Consider the following 12,507-nt stretch of genomic DNA (forward strand, 5'->3'; position numbering starts at 1 on the left):
TTACTTATCCGAAATAACACACTAAATGAACACACTGACTGAAGAGGACTATAATTATCTTCTCCTTCTCATCATGAGCCTGAACAGGCAATATTACAGTCTCAAGGAGAAACAGTTAAACTATCCCAAGAAAGTTAAATTAATATCCTCAAAAAAATAGCCAGGCATTTTTATGGGTTTTTCCCCCCCATCGCTACCCACCTCTTTCTGCAAAAGTTATTAAGACTACTGAGCTTAGCAGTTAGATGAAGATATTTAGTATTCTCTGAAACACAAGTCCCAGAATTGGTTTGCAAAGAATTTTTGTAAAAATTTGGCTGAAAGTTGCACATTTCATCCCCCAAACTTTCTACAAATTGAATAGTGTGGAATTTAGTTAAACCCTCTACAAATTTTGTACAAGGGAACAATTTTTCCCACTACACAGTGCTAGTGAGGCTGCATGTGGAATACTGTGTCTGGATGGATCTCCTGGAGCAGGTCCAATGAAGGGCTACGAAGATGATTAAGGGACTGGAGCACCTCTCTTATAAGAAAAGGCTGAGGGAGCTGGGCCTGTTCAGTCTTGAGAAGAGACAACTGAGAGGTGACCTTATCAATGTGTATAAACATCTGAACGGAGGGTGTCAAGAGGATAGAGCCAGGCTCTGCTCTGTTCTACTTGGTGCCATGCAATAGGAGAAGAGGCAATGGGCAGAAACTGATGCACAGGAATTTTCCACCTGAACATGAGGAAGAGCTTCTTCACAAAAGGACCGTAGGTGCAGCCAAAACCCCAACCAAATCCACCTCAAAATTGCTAAACTTACTGATTCTAACTTACAGTATTTCTGAGGGTGCAGAATACTTAAAATAGTGTCAATGCTACTTTTACTGTGGTTTTCTCCATTGTATAAATTATGTGTGTTACTTGTAGGCATTAGGATATCCTCACTCATCAGTAATATTGATGTAAAGGATCTGAAGTCAATAGTGGTTTTCCTTCTTTAGCGCTAATTTTCAAACATGGACTTGCAAATTCTACATCTGAGGAGTAATGGAAAAAGAAAAAATTTGTGCCTGTTTGCTGCACAAATTCAAAAAGACTTCATAAATACATGACATATCCGTTTTCTTACTGATTGAACATTGTTTCATTTTTAAGCATATACCTTTTTGACTTGCATATAAATAAACTGTAAAAAAGATGTAACCTAATTCTATGGCTTCTTTTAGGAATAAATCCAGCCTTAAGGCTGATATATATTATAAATAAAATAGGGATTTTTATTGTTATTTTATGTTGATATATGCATGTTTTTACTGTTTTGAAATTAACATTGCAAATATTGAGACTATTTCTATAACAAAGTAGACCATTAATTTATTTTTGTCATGCCTCAATAATTTGATTATGTCTGTGTTGTTGTTTAAATTAAAGCTCTAATTTTTAAAAGAGTATCATTTAAAACCAGTGATTCTTCTGGGAAACTTTCAGATTCCTCTCAAAAGATTACAGGCTATAAACTTAATGATTAAAAAATACTGTATTTACTTCTTGAGGCAAGTATCAGTTTGTACAGATTTTTATTTTGCTAAGTATTAGTGCACACAGTTTCCAAAACATAATTGTTATCTGCATGTTTGAGACAGGTTTTCATGCATATTTATTATATGGATGGGTTTAATTAATTTGTATACATCTGTATATATATTTATGTATCTATGTGCATGTATACACATAGCCTTTAGATGGAAGATAATCCTCCAGTTTCTTCCAGTGGAATAGGCCTGTACTTACTACTGCATAAACATGTAAATTCTGAATGTCTTGTCCCTGACAATGTGTATGGCAGCCCAGACATTATAAAAGGCTTTTTTTGGAAGTCTAAAATAATTGCTCTGTTTCTTAGAAACTAAATTAATTTCTTTTGAGAGTCATAAACCATACTTTGCACTAGATGGATGACCACAGCATTTCATTGTTGAAACTCTGTAGTGTACTCTGCTTTGCTAAAGTGGACATTTTTGATGACTGTAATAAGTATGCGTAAGATGTGATCCTCTTGCTCATCAAGAAATTAACCACATCCGATGGAAGTCCTGTGCAGAATGACACAACTGCATTCTAGTAGTTGATTTTAGGTTGGAAATTTTGTTGAGTTATCCCCATGATTTACACAGTAATGTAACTACTATGAGTAGTAGGCAGGGTAATTTGTGTCTGTTTGCCTTTTCAGCAATGACAGTTTAGGCCTATTTCTTTACTAAAACCAAGTTTTATGTTGACTTTATAGCAATAAAAAAATGTTGCCAATATCCAAGTTAGAAAACACCAATATGTATGTCATTCTGTGTTCTGAGTTCTGAAGACATGTAGCTTGGCTGTCCCTCCTGGGCTCTTCAGATGACTTTCTCAGTTGACTCTCTCCTCTTTGACCCATTCTAGCCAATATATGTCATTACCTTTCTTTCACTATTGTTGCTTCAGGAGAGTGAGAGTAAAAAACTATTAATAGAGTAACTGCATGTGGATATACAGAGTCCCCCAGAATTGCAGAATTGTACTTGCAACCAGAAACTTAGATGATTAAGATGGAGTTGTTTGGTTCTTCTGTCTTTTGTTGGTTCCTATGGCCTTCATTGTTGGGATCATCATAAACACGTTCAAGTCTTAAGTGTGCAATAGTCATTAGATATCTTTCTACAAGAATATGCTTACTTTGGCATGACAGGAGTCCTACTTCTCAATTTCTTTTCAACATTAAATTAAATGTAGCAAAGCAAAATTCCATTTCTTTTTTTTTTACTATGAAGACTGGTTTGAAAGAATGTCATATATTATAGTTATGGGATTTTCACTAGGCCCTTGGACTCAGTACTGGCTCCTGCCAAAAGCTCATGGGCTATGGCAGAAATCTGGTCTGTGATCAGAAAGATGTGAGGCATTCCTACTAGAGTATAACTAAAGAGGATGTGTCAGGGTTAAAAACCTTAAGTCTCTGAAAGTCAGAGACTTTCAGAGTTGTTAGTATCAGTCTAGTAGAGACCAACTAGTAATATGGTGCAGATAATCCATAATGTCTCATATAACTGTTTTCCCTCAGTATCCTAAAGAAATCCAGGTCGCTTCTTTGTGTGCTTATCTAAAGAATTACTTTATATCATAAGAGTGATAGTATGGAAACTAAAAGGTGGAAATTTGCATTCTGTATGTAGTGGCAGAAGGACTGAAGTGTCTGTGGTCAGATCTGTAGTTAATATGAGATGGGTAAATGGTTATTTATTATATTCTTGGCAACATTGGGAAGCATTAGAAGTGCCTGTGCTGGATAATGGATGGATGAGTAGGGTTTCTGTCACCTGAGTCTTTAAGAATATGGTCATAGGAAAATGGACTTAGATTTCTTCTGGAATACGTGATATATCACATCTATACATTTAAAGTTTCTCAGAAAGACTGATTAAATGTGGATACCTACTTTACTCTTAGCTTAGTTTTGCAGATGTTTCCTCTTTGCTACCATTTTATAATCAATGCAAAGGAGATATGGTGGGTGAAATTCTGGTCTCATTAAACCTCATAGAATTTCTTTAAAGGCAACTGGGGTTAAAAATGCAGTATTTTATCGAGTCTTTTTTTCTCATAAGATTTGCTTGCAGCATATTGTTTGCAAGTAATTCTGACTTCTACAACAATATTTGGGTATTTCTGATTACTTGGCAATAACTAGGACTCTCAGAGAATGAGAATTCTTTCAGTCTTTTAGAGCCTAAATTCCAAAGCCCTGCACAGTATGGTAGCTTTAATCAGGGTAATCCATGGGAACAGGGCCATTGGATAAGCTACAATTCAGAAAGTCAGGTTTACATGTAGTGGCCCTTATGTCAAAGATATTTTGAATTGCAATATAATAATGTGAATAAAGGACTACTAATTGTTTTCAGTTGAGTACGGTCCATTTGCTGATGACGTATTAAATATGGCTTCGGCATAAATATTTAAAGATTTTATTGCAAAAATTTACAATTGAAAAGAATCTATAAAGGGGTACAGAACCAGCATCTAAGAAAAAATAATAATAAAAAATGTTTATGTAGGAATAAGCCCCTACTGTTAAATATTTAGGAGGGTCATGGTATCCAAACTATGTGTGATTATTACCACTGAAAAGTTTAATTACGTATCTTCGCACTGTGCCTGCTTGTGTGGATTGCTTAGCGGAGAGCTGGAAAAGCAGAAGAATGCCTAATGATCTCCTCCGAGCTCTGCTTCCCTCTCTGCTTTGTAATGTAAATGGCTAGTTTGAAACCCACCACGGATCCCTGCGCTCAGTCCCCGAACATCCTCTCTGATTTTAACCGGAAGATCACCTGACCGCCCCCTGAAGCTGCCCCTTTCGGAGGAATCTCGGCGGCGCTGGGTCGGGCAGGGGTAGGTGGTGGCCGGGGCCGGGGGCCGGCGGCGGAGCCGAGCGCCCGGCGCTGCCGGGGGCGGAGGGAGCGGGAGCGCCGGGAGCGCCGCTGCCTCAGCCCCGGAGAGAGGGAAAACAAAAGAGCTCAGCTGCAGTTTTGTGTTGCTGTGTCTGGCTTAAGCAGAAGATTCTAGACATTCGTGCCGAAAAATCACAGCACAGCTGAGACTACATCTAACCGGGAAGATATTTTCTACCCCCAGGATGGGCTGGATCCAGTACAGGTGGTTTGCGGATCATGCGAAGACAGACGGGCTGAGAGCCATGGAAAGGTGGGATAAGGCGCTGTCTCTCTTTCTTGTCTTTTTTTTTTCCCTTTTCTCTTTCTCTTTGGATTTGTAAAGCGGTATAGCCGGGACCTGAGTTGAGGTCACTTAAAGAGATTAGGTGGGGTTTAATTCCACAAAACAAAATCAAAATGAGAGGCACTACTGTGTTCAGACAGATGTTGAACCCAAACTTGGGCTGAGTTGGACTTGCTTTGAGCGATTCTTGTGCTGCTTTTGATGTTGTCTTTGTTTAGAATAGTTCCTGCACAAAACACAAGGCTTTAGGACGAGCTGCATGCTTCTGTCACAAATTGTCAGATGACTGTTCCGATGCTGGTAGAATTTTGCCAGTGAAGCTGCGAATGAAGGCTTTGGAGGTTAGGTTTGTGGAAATAGGAAAAGCTGTTGACTTTGAATTCCCTGTGATGCGGGCATGGTTAGAAGTTGAGCTGTGGTGGTTGTTGTGTATTGTCTGAATCGTAACAATGGGCAGTTTGAGTAGAGCAAGTTTGAATGGTGTTTCTTCAGCAATTTCAAATGCATTTCTCTCCTGTGATCTTTGGCTTTTCACAAAAGGCAAGGAATTTGTTTTGGGGGTTTTTTGTTGTTTTGTTTTGTTTTTTTTGAGGAAGAAGTCAGGAGTTTTTTTTTTAAATATTGAAAATTGAAGTGAATTAACATTTTTATTTGAATGGTTGTTGTTAACACCAGCATGCCTAAACATCTAAAACATATCCCAGCAATTTCTCATTTCTCCTACTGGGCAGATGCATTTCTTTTGTTCCTGGATTTTTTTTCCCTGCCTTTTTAGAACAAAAGGCATTTGCTTTTTTCTTTTTTTTTTTTAGTGGCAGCAAGAGAGTTATATACAAATTAGCATTTTGTACAGGTTAATGCTCTGCTTCACTCTGAAGTAAACTGCCTTAAGGTATTAGGAGAAAAGGGGGTGGGCAAACAGGGGGAAGCTTGACCGATGCCCAAGAAATACTGAATTCAGATGGATTTAGATCGCATAGAGAAGCAGACATTTATCTGTAACTGGATTTCAGCTCCATGTCATGCAAAATCTGCAGACCATAGCAGGGAGATTCTTAGCAACCAATAAATCAGATTTGTAATGGGCCTTTAAAAATGTCTGTGAGGGGTGACTGCCTGGGTCCCCTTTGGCCAAATTAAGATGCAATCTGACAGTACAGTGGCATCTGTGTGCTGACATTTTCTCATGAACCTAGTGAAAAATAGCTCCAGATCTCTTCTTCAGTCCCCAAAAGACAGTTTCTGAATGGCCATGCATTTTCCCCCTGTATTGTTGTTTGTTATAATCACCATTCTCTCTGATAATGTCTGACTGGCTTGTTTTGCTTTGCTTTCTTTGACTGTTTGACTAGCTGAGGGGATGTAGTGGACAGTTATTTAACCTGAAATCAGCACCTCATGCCAGTACTACTGCTAACAAAAAAACCCACAAAACAGAAAATAAAAAAAATGCATGTTGCAAATGTGTTGTATAAATACTGCTAATAAAGCAGCTTCTGCCAGTACTGCTGGAATTAGGTAAGTGGGTTGAAAAACATGTGTCTTAGATAATGTGCCACCCACGATACAGGTGATAAAGAAATGCCAGCCAGTGGTGAATGCAACTGACAGGTAAAACTGAAAAGCCTGAAAAAAGGCACGGGAATATAAAGTCCTTAAGGGCCAGAAGCACAGGTATTGGTACAAGCATTTGTTTATCCAAGGGAGAAGTTCACAATCAGATACTACAAGAGCAAGGGAGGAGGAGGAGGGAGGAGGGCACTCCTTTAATTGTAGTACAAGTGTGTTCATTGGGAAGAGCCTCATATGGAATGGCCATTCAGTCTGACACCACAGCTCTTCTTCAGTGCTCCTGAGCAGGAGTTGCAGCCTAGGTGTGGGAGAAGCCTCTGTCCATGCATGTGTGGGGTGAGTGCAGGGGAGTGAGGAAGGGAACCCTGTTTCTCCAGAGTGATCTGTGCCAGGGAATTCATGAGACAACAAGGAAGTTTGTTCCGGTCGACACCACTTCTTTAAATATTCCCTGAGATAAAGGGGCTCCATAGCACAAAAGTAGGGCAAGTAGCAGGTAGAAGGATAGCTGTGAGAAGTTGTGAGTAGTATGGATCCTCTCCAGAAGATGTGGCTGGTGTTTTTTGTGACTGCTTAATAGTGCCTATGGAGACTTTTGAACAATTTCTGTATTTACTGGACTCCCCTACTTTCTCTCCAATTTAAGGTTATAGTTTCTCTGTATTACAAATACAATTTTCAGCAAGAAAAGAATAAGCTTTAGAAGCTTCCTTCAGAAAACAAATGGTATAAATATTTTGCCATTTACCCATTGCAGGAGACATTACATTTTAGTTGCTCCTTAAAAAGCATGTTGTGTGCAGTACTTATAAACCCCACAAATGTTACTTGCCAGACTTGTTACAGTCTTTTAGATTAATTTTCATAGACCTAAATGCTTGGAGTTATGGTATAAAATTCCACTACTGCTGGAGAAGAGTGAAAAAGGAACCTTAATGCCACATGCAGATCCCATTGCTCCTTTTGTACAGGTAGATAATTTGACAGTTGTAAACATTTTGCTTCGTGGAAAGTGACACAATTGCACAGTGGGATTGTGAAAAAGAAAACAAACATCTTGCAAACCATCAGACAAACAGAAATGTCAACAAGAGATATTCAAATAGAGTTAAAATGCTTTGAGTAACAGAAAGATTCCAGATGCCTAATTCACGCTGACCATAGTTATAAAGCACGGGAATACAGCTACTGTTTTAGAAGCTAAACCAAACCAGGCTGATTTTAGAGATGTGTATGTACATAATCAGAAAAAAGATGAGAGTCTGATACTGAACAGGAACAAATTAGATTTCGGAACTTAATTGGACACAATAAGAAAAACTGGATTGAAGATCACCACGGACAGAAAAGTTTCCAGAAGAAATTAAATGAGCAAACAACCCAAATGAAATGCAGACATCCAACTAGGAGCATTGTCGATCAATTTGATTATTAACTACAACATCATTTGAAGTGGGTTTTAACATTGAAAGTCTGATTTAAGAAATGAAGCAAGACTTTTGACTTTTATTCTCATTACAAAATGAAAATTGCCCAGGGACTTTGCTTGGAAATACACATTTTCTCATAGTGCAGCACTGACACATTGGACCTCTGTAAAGGGGGAGGGGGAAAAAAATATAGAAATAAAATGGTGGCACTTTGAAAATTTCTCACCATGACTTTCTGCAAGCTGTGTAAATACATCCTCTGGATAAACATAAAAGGTCAACATCGTCTTCTGGCTGTGATGAAAATAAATAATAACAAGAATTAGATAGATTAGTATATACTAACATGAAAAAAGACTCAAATCCAGAGTGCTGAAGTCTGAGAAAATTATATTTATGTTGAAGCAGTCCAAGTAGTGATTGTCAGTGTTCCAGCTGACAGACTCAGCAAACAGCCCACCTATTTCCCATTTCAGCAGCAAATGCCTATACAGAAAACATCATGCTCTCTCTGCAAAATAAGCTTAAGTACATTAAAGGCCATATAGTATTCCCGGTTGCCCTAATACAACCAGTTTAAATCAAGTTTGTTGTGAATGATATCACTGTAACGGGCTGACTGTAGCCCATAGGGCCAAGAAAAGAGTATGGTCAGCATAATTTACTTTTTTTTTTTTTTTTAATAAGAACATCCCAGCTATTCCTCTGTCATTGCTTCCGCATGTTTATAGCACATCCCAGACCCATGTGTCTCTGTTTCCAGCACCAGATAAAAATTTCAGCTGGATCTCTCTCTTGTCACACTTGCAACTGTTTTCTGGCTATGTTATGCTGTAGCATAAAGAGGAATATGATTTTTTTTGGTGACCTTTGGTGTTTGCATACAGAGTATACCCATGTATTAGTGACTGCCCACTGTTTTGTAGAAAATTAAACATCAGTGGTAGGGTTAGCTGAAAACTGTAAACTAAACACTGGCTGGATTTGTTCTTTCTCTGAACATGGAAGATTAGGTTGACTTTGTCAACTAAAGAAAGAAAAACACTCTCATCTGGAAACATGCAAGATACTCGAACTTGACATTATGGTCTTATTCCTGTCACCCTTCTCATTTCTTTGTATTTGTCCTCTCATACTTTTTTTCCTGACTCTCCACAAACTTCTTTACTTGTGTAAACCTCCTAACTCAGCTCCATGTTCTGGAACAGTGAGAAACAGTTTCTGCCACCAGGCCTTTCTTTGATCCAGGTGAAGTAAAAATGTAATGCTGGGGAAGTAGGTTGTACAGAGATGCATATCCAAATACCTACAGAACACGATACTCTCAATCTCATCAGTCTCCCTATGACAAAAAGGAAATTATTTTTCATTCCAACATCAGCCAGACCTACTGTAAAGAACTTAACCGATATTCCCATGGTTCAAACTGCTGAAGGAAGCAATGAGAGCTAGTGTCTTTCTTGGGACACATTTATAATCTGAATCTATATCCTGAATACATTCATATGAGTGGTACTAAAGGAGAGTGAGGTCTAGGGCTCAGTTCTGCCTCTCTTGAAATTGGTGCCAAGTTTCAATCTAGAGATGAGACAAGAGAACATTTAGTAGGGAAAAGCTGATCTTGCAGAGGGGCTCAGATTAAAGACATTTTATCACCTTAGTGGCAAAGAAAACAAGCAAATAGGATTGACAGTGGGTGATCACTGAACCTCTAAACCCCCCTTATGGAAATGTGAATCAAAATAAAAAGTGCCTGGGAAAAATTCTTTAATCTGAAGGTATTAGGAGTTAAGTCTTTTCAGCCATGACAATCCCCATTGACAGAAATGCTCATAACCCAGAGGTGATGGAATACAAATGGGCATGGATGTGGGAAGCATTGCAATAGAGAGCACATCACAATAAAAGCTCTCTTTCTCAGTTATCCTTTCCTTTCCAGTCAAATAAATAAATTGCAGTGATGTACAGTGTGAAGAATTATTGCCACTAGAGTGCTTTTCTGATGATGGAGATGACTTAAATTATAAAAATCTGTCCCAGATAACAGCAAGTAAAGATTGCTGGAAGTTAGTAAAGGTTTAGGAACTCTTAGGTTCTAGATTGATTCAAGCACACTAATTGGATATGGATTGCCTAATTCCAGACTTAGTCATCTGCTGAGAAACCTGCTCTGATAGGAGCACAGAACCTTGGCACTCCTGTGCAGCTCATGCTCTCCATGTGTTTCTGCTCCCAAGGTCCTGGCTAAAATCTTCAGGAATTGATGTTGGCCAAAGTTATTAGAGTGATTCTACTTATCTCTGTGAAGCACAATGGCAGAAGCCATGATGAGTCCAGGAGGTGATAGTATCCATAATGAAACACTGGTGAGCAGAGCCTCAGCAGGGACAGGACCTTCAGGGCAGAGTTCCCTTTCATCCAAGGATTTTTCACCTTCAGAGTCAGCTTCTTGCAAGAAACTCTGAAAGGTAACTCAGTAACTCTGTAACGTTATGCAATCAGATACAATCCAGCATTTTATAATTTAACAATGCTGTAATCTAGCACGTAACCCAAAGAGGAATGAGAAACAGTGCCTGTCTTATTAATTAGAGTTCCCCATCACATGGTTAGGATCAAGTACATCAAAAAGCAAAGCTTAAATATGACACCAGCCACTGGAAGATTCTATAAATCTAGAACATCTAGAGAGATTTGCAGATGGCTGAATAAAGGAGCTTGGTCAGATCATCGTTCACTGTCTTGCATGACTGAGGCAACTGGAAGCACCTGTGCATCTGTCTTCAGAGCTCTGCAGCTCCTGAATGACAGAAGACGACCCTGCAATTTTGGTGTTTCTTGTTCAGAAGATGTGATAGAAATAGGTTCTGGGAAACATGAGTGAGCAGTTTGTGGAAATGTGGGTATCTTTGCCTCATTTGCTTTTATATTCTTGCACCACAGAAATCTTTATATCATGAGTGGTGGCTATCCCTTAGATAGCACTAAGAAGACTGGGATGCATAAAAGGAAGGGGTAGCTCAAAACTTCCTTGGCTTTTGCATTGCTGGATTTTAAAACCTGGAATAACTGAGGGGTTAGTCTGTTCCCATTCTGTCATCTCAGCCATCAAATGCTGTTGTCAAACCAACTGCAGCAACGTAACCATCAAAAAACACCTGCCTCTTTGCCTTTTGGAAAGTCCTTCTGTAAAAGGAGGAGTGTGCCGATAGGGAGCCCTTTATTGTGTTGGGGTTTTTTTCTTCTGCAGATTCAGCAGGTGCTATATATTATCCTTTACAGCCTTCAACCATTGGGAGCTAGGACACTGTAATTATGTTCCCTGTTCATGGAAGTTACTGACTATTACTGTGTGAAATATGAGCTCTGCTCAGAATTCAAAACTAAACTGAGGAAGCATGTTTGCTGCTGCTTTCATACCACAGAATAATGATAGTGTTCATTTACAGTAGTAAATACTCTCTACCCCTTAAATGGTGGAACCTGTATAAAAATACCTTGTTGCTAATATGTAAAGAAGTCAAATTCCCATTGCTGAGAGTTCACTCCGATAAGTAAAATTTTACATTAGTGTAGTTCATTTTATTAAATAATTTGTAGAGGTTCACTCCTTCATAAGTGTGAAAAGAAACTAGAAGGCTAACACAGAGGAAGTACACAACCACTTTTAAACAGAAGTAACTTTCAGTCATGTCTGTAGAGGTACTCAGATCTCAGGGCACTTCCCAATAAGTTGTCTTAATTGCACATTGCTCTTGAATGTTTATGTGGGTCGGTCTGTAGGTACCTGGAGCCAGTTCCCTCAATGACTCCATAGCAAAGGAGAAAACAAAAGTTGGGTTTTCAAGCTCCTGCAGCTCCTACTTTTTGCAACCTCATCCACATGAGAATTGCCTACTGTGAGGTTTCTCCACTTTCTGAGTAAAAAATGTAGCCTGGTTTTATCTTACTCTTTTCTCTCCTGAAGTTATTCAGAGGAAGTGAGATATAGTGGGTGCCTTCTGCACTATTCCATTAGGATAAATAATGTATGCTGTCTATTGTGTTTAGAAGAATGCTTCAAAGAAAACTCTCTATGGCATAGTTGTGATAACAAGCAGGAAAGAAATAAAAGGAGAGAAAGCACAAGAAAATGTAGGTGCTTTGGCATCTGCTAGTTCAGAATTGCAGTATTTTATACTAGTGTGATTCCTTTGCCACAAGTCTTGGCAGTAGCCACAGCAGTCCACAGAAAAGGATATGTTGCCTGTTGCTGCCCTAAAAACAAAGTTTTTGTTCCTATGTACCTCCAGAAGATAATGTGCAGACTGTCCTTGGCGGAGGCACACTGCACTGAGACCAGCTCTCGAATATTTTCTTGTCCTGTTCATTCTTCTTCCCACTTTCATTTTAGTAGGAGTCTCACATGCCCACACAGTCTCTCACAGAAGTGACCATGGCTTTTGAGAAGCACTGAGGTTCTCAGTTCGTCTCTGCTCACATCAGATGAATGAGTCTGTGTGTGATTATTGCTAGAAGTGTTGGTGCACCAGACCCACCAGCTCAGGTGTGGTAGATCTTGAAGGCAGAGGATACATTCTTACCCTCCTACCATGCATTACTTTTTATTGTACTATATGTTTTGTTCGTCACTTCTGTGTGTAAAGATTAGTATATTTGAATTATCCACTGTAATAAGAATGTGTGATCAGACAGTCCAGACTCCACCTCCACAGCAGATACAAAAATTATTGGCAAAATATCCTA

The 12,507-nt window shown here is 39.0% G+C and overlaps 1 protein-coding gene across 12 annotated transcripts in view; it reads left to right on the plus strand.

Annotated features, from left to right (window-relative positions):
* Positions 1-12,507, plus strand: part of MAGI2 (membrane associated guanylate kinase, WW and PDZ domain containing 2) — a 722,750-nt gene that overhangs the window by 326,099 nt on the left and 384,144 nt on the right. Inside the window, exon 1 of one of the 12 annotated variants that reach the window (XM_039383528.1) lies at positions 4,461-4,726. The exons of the other annotated variants lie outside the window; for them this stretch is intronic. The gene's annotated coding sequence lies outside the window, so the exon portion shown is untranslated. Of the gene's footprint in view, positions 1-4,460; positions 4,727-12,507 lie in introns of those variants that run through there. 12 annotated transcript variants of the gene reach the window in all.

This window comes from Pipra filicauda, unplaced genomic scaffold (assembly GCF_003945595.2).
Source record: "Pipra filicauda isolate LSUMZ 115617 unplaced genomic scaffold, ASM394559v2 scaffold314_size1190085_pilon, whole genome shotgun sequence".
NCBI lineage: Eukaryota > Metazoa > Chordata > Aves > Passeriformes > Pipridae > Pipra > Pipra filicauda.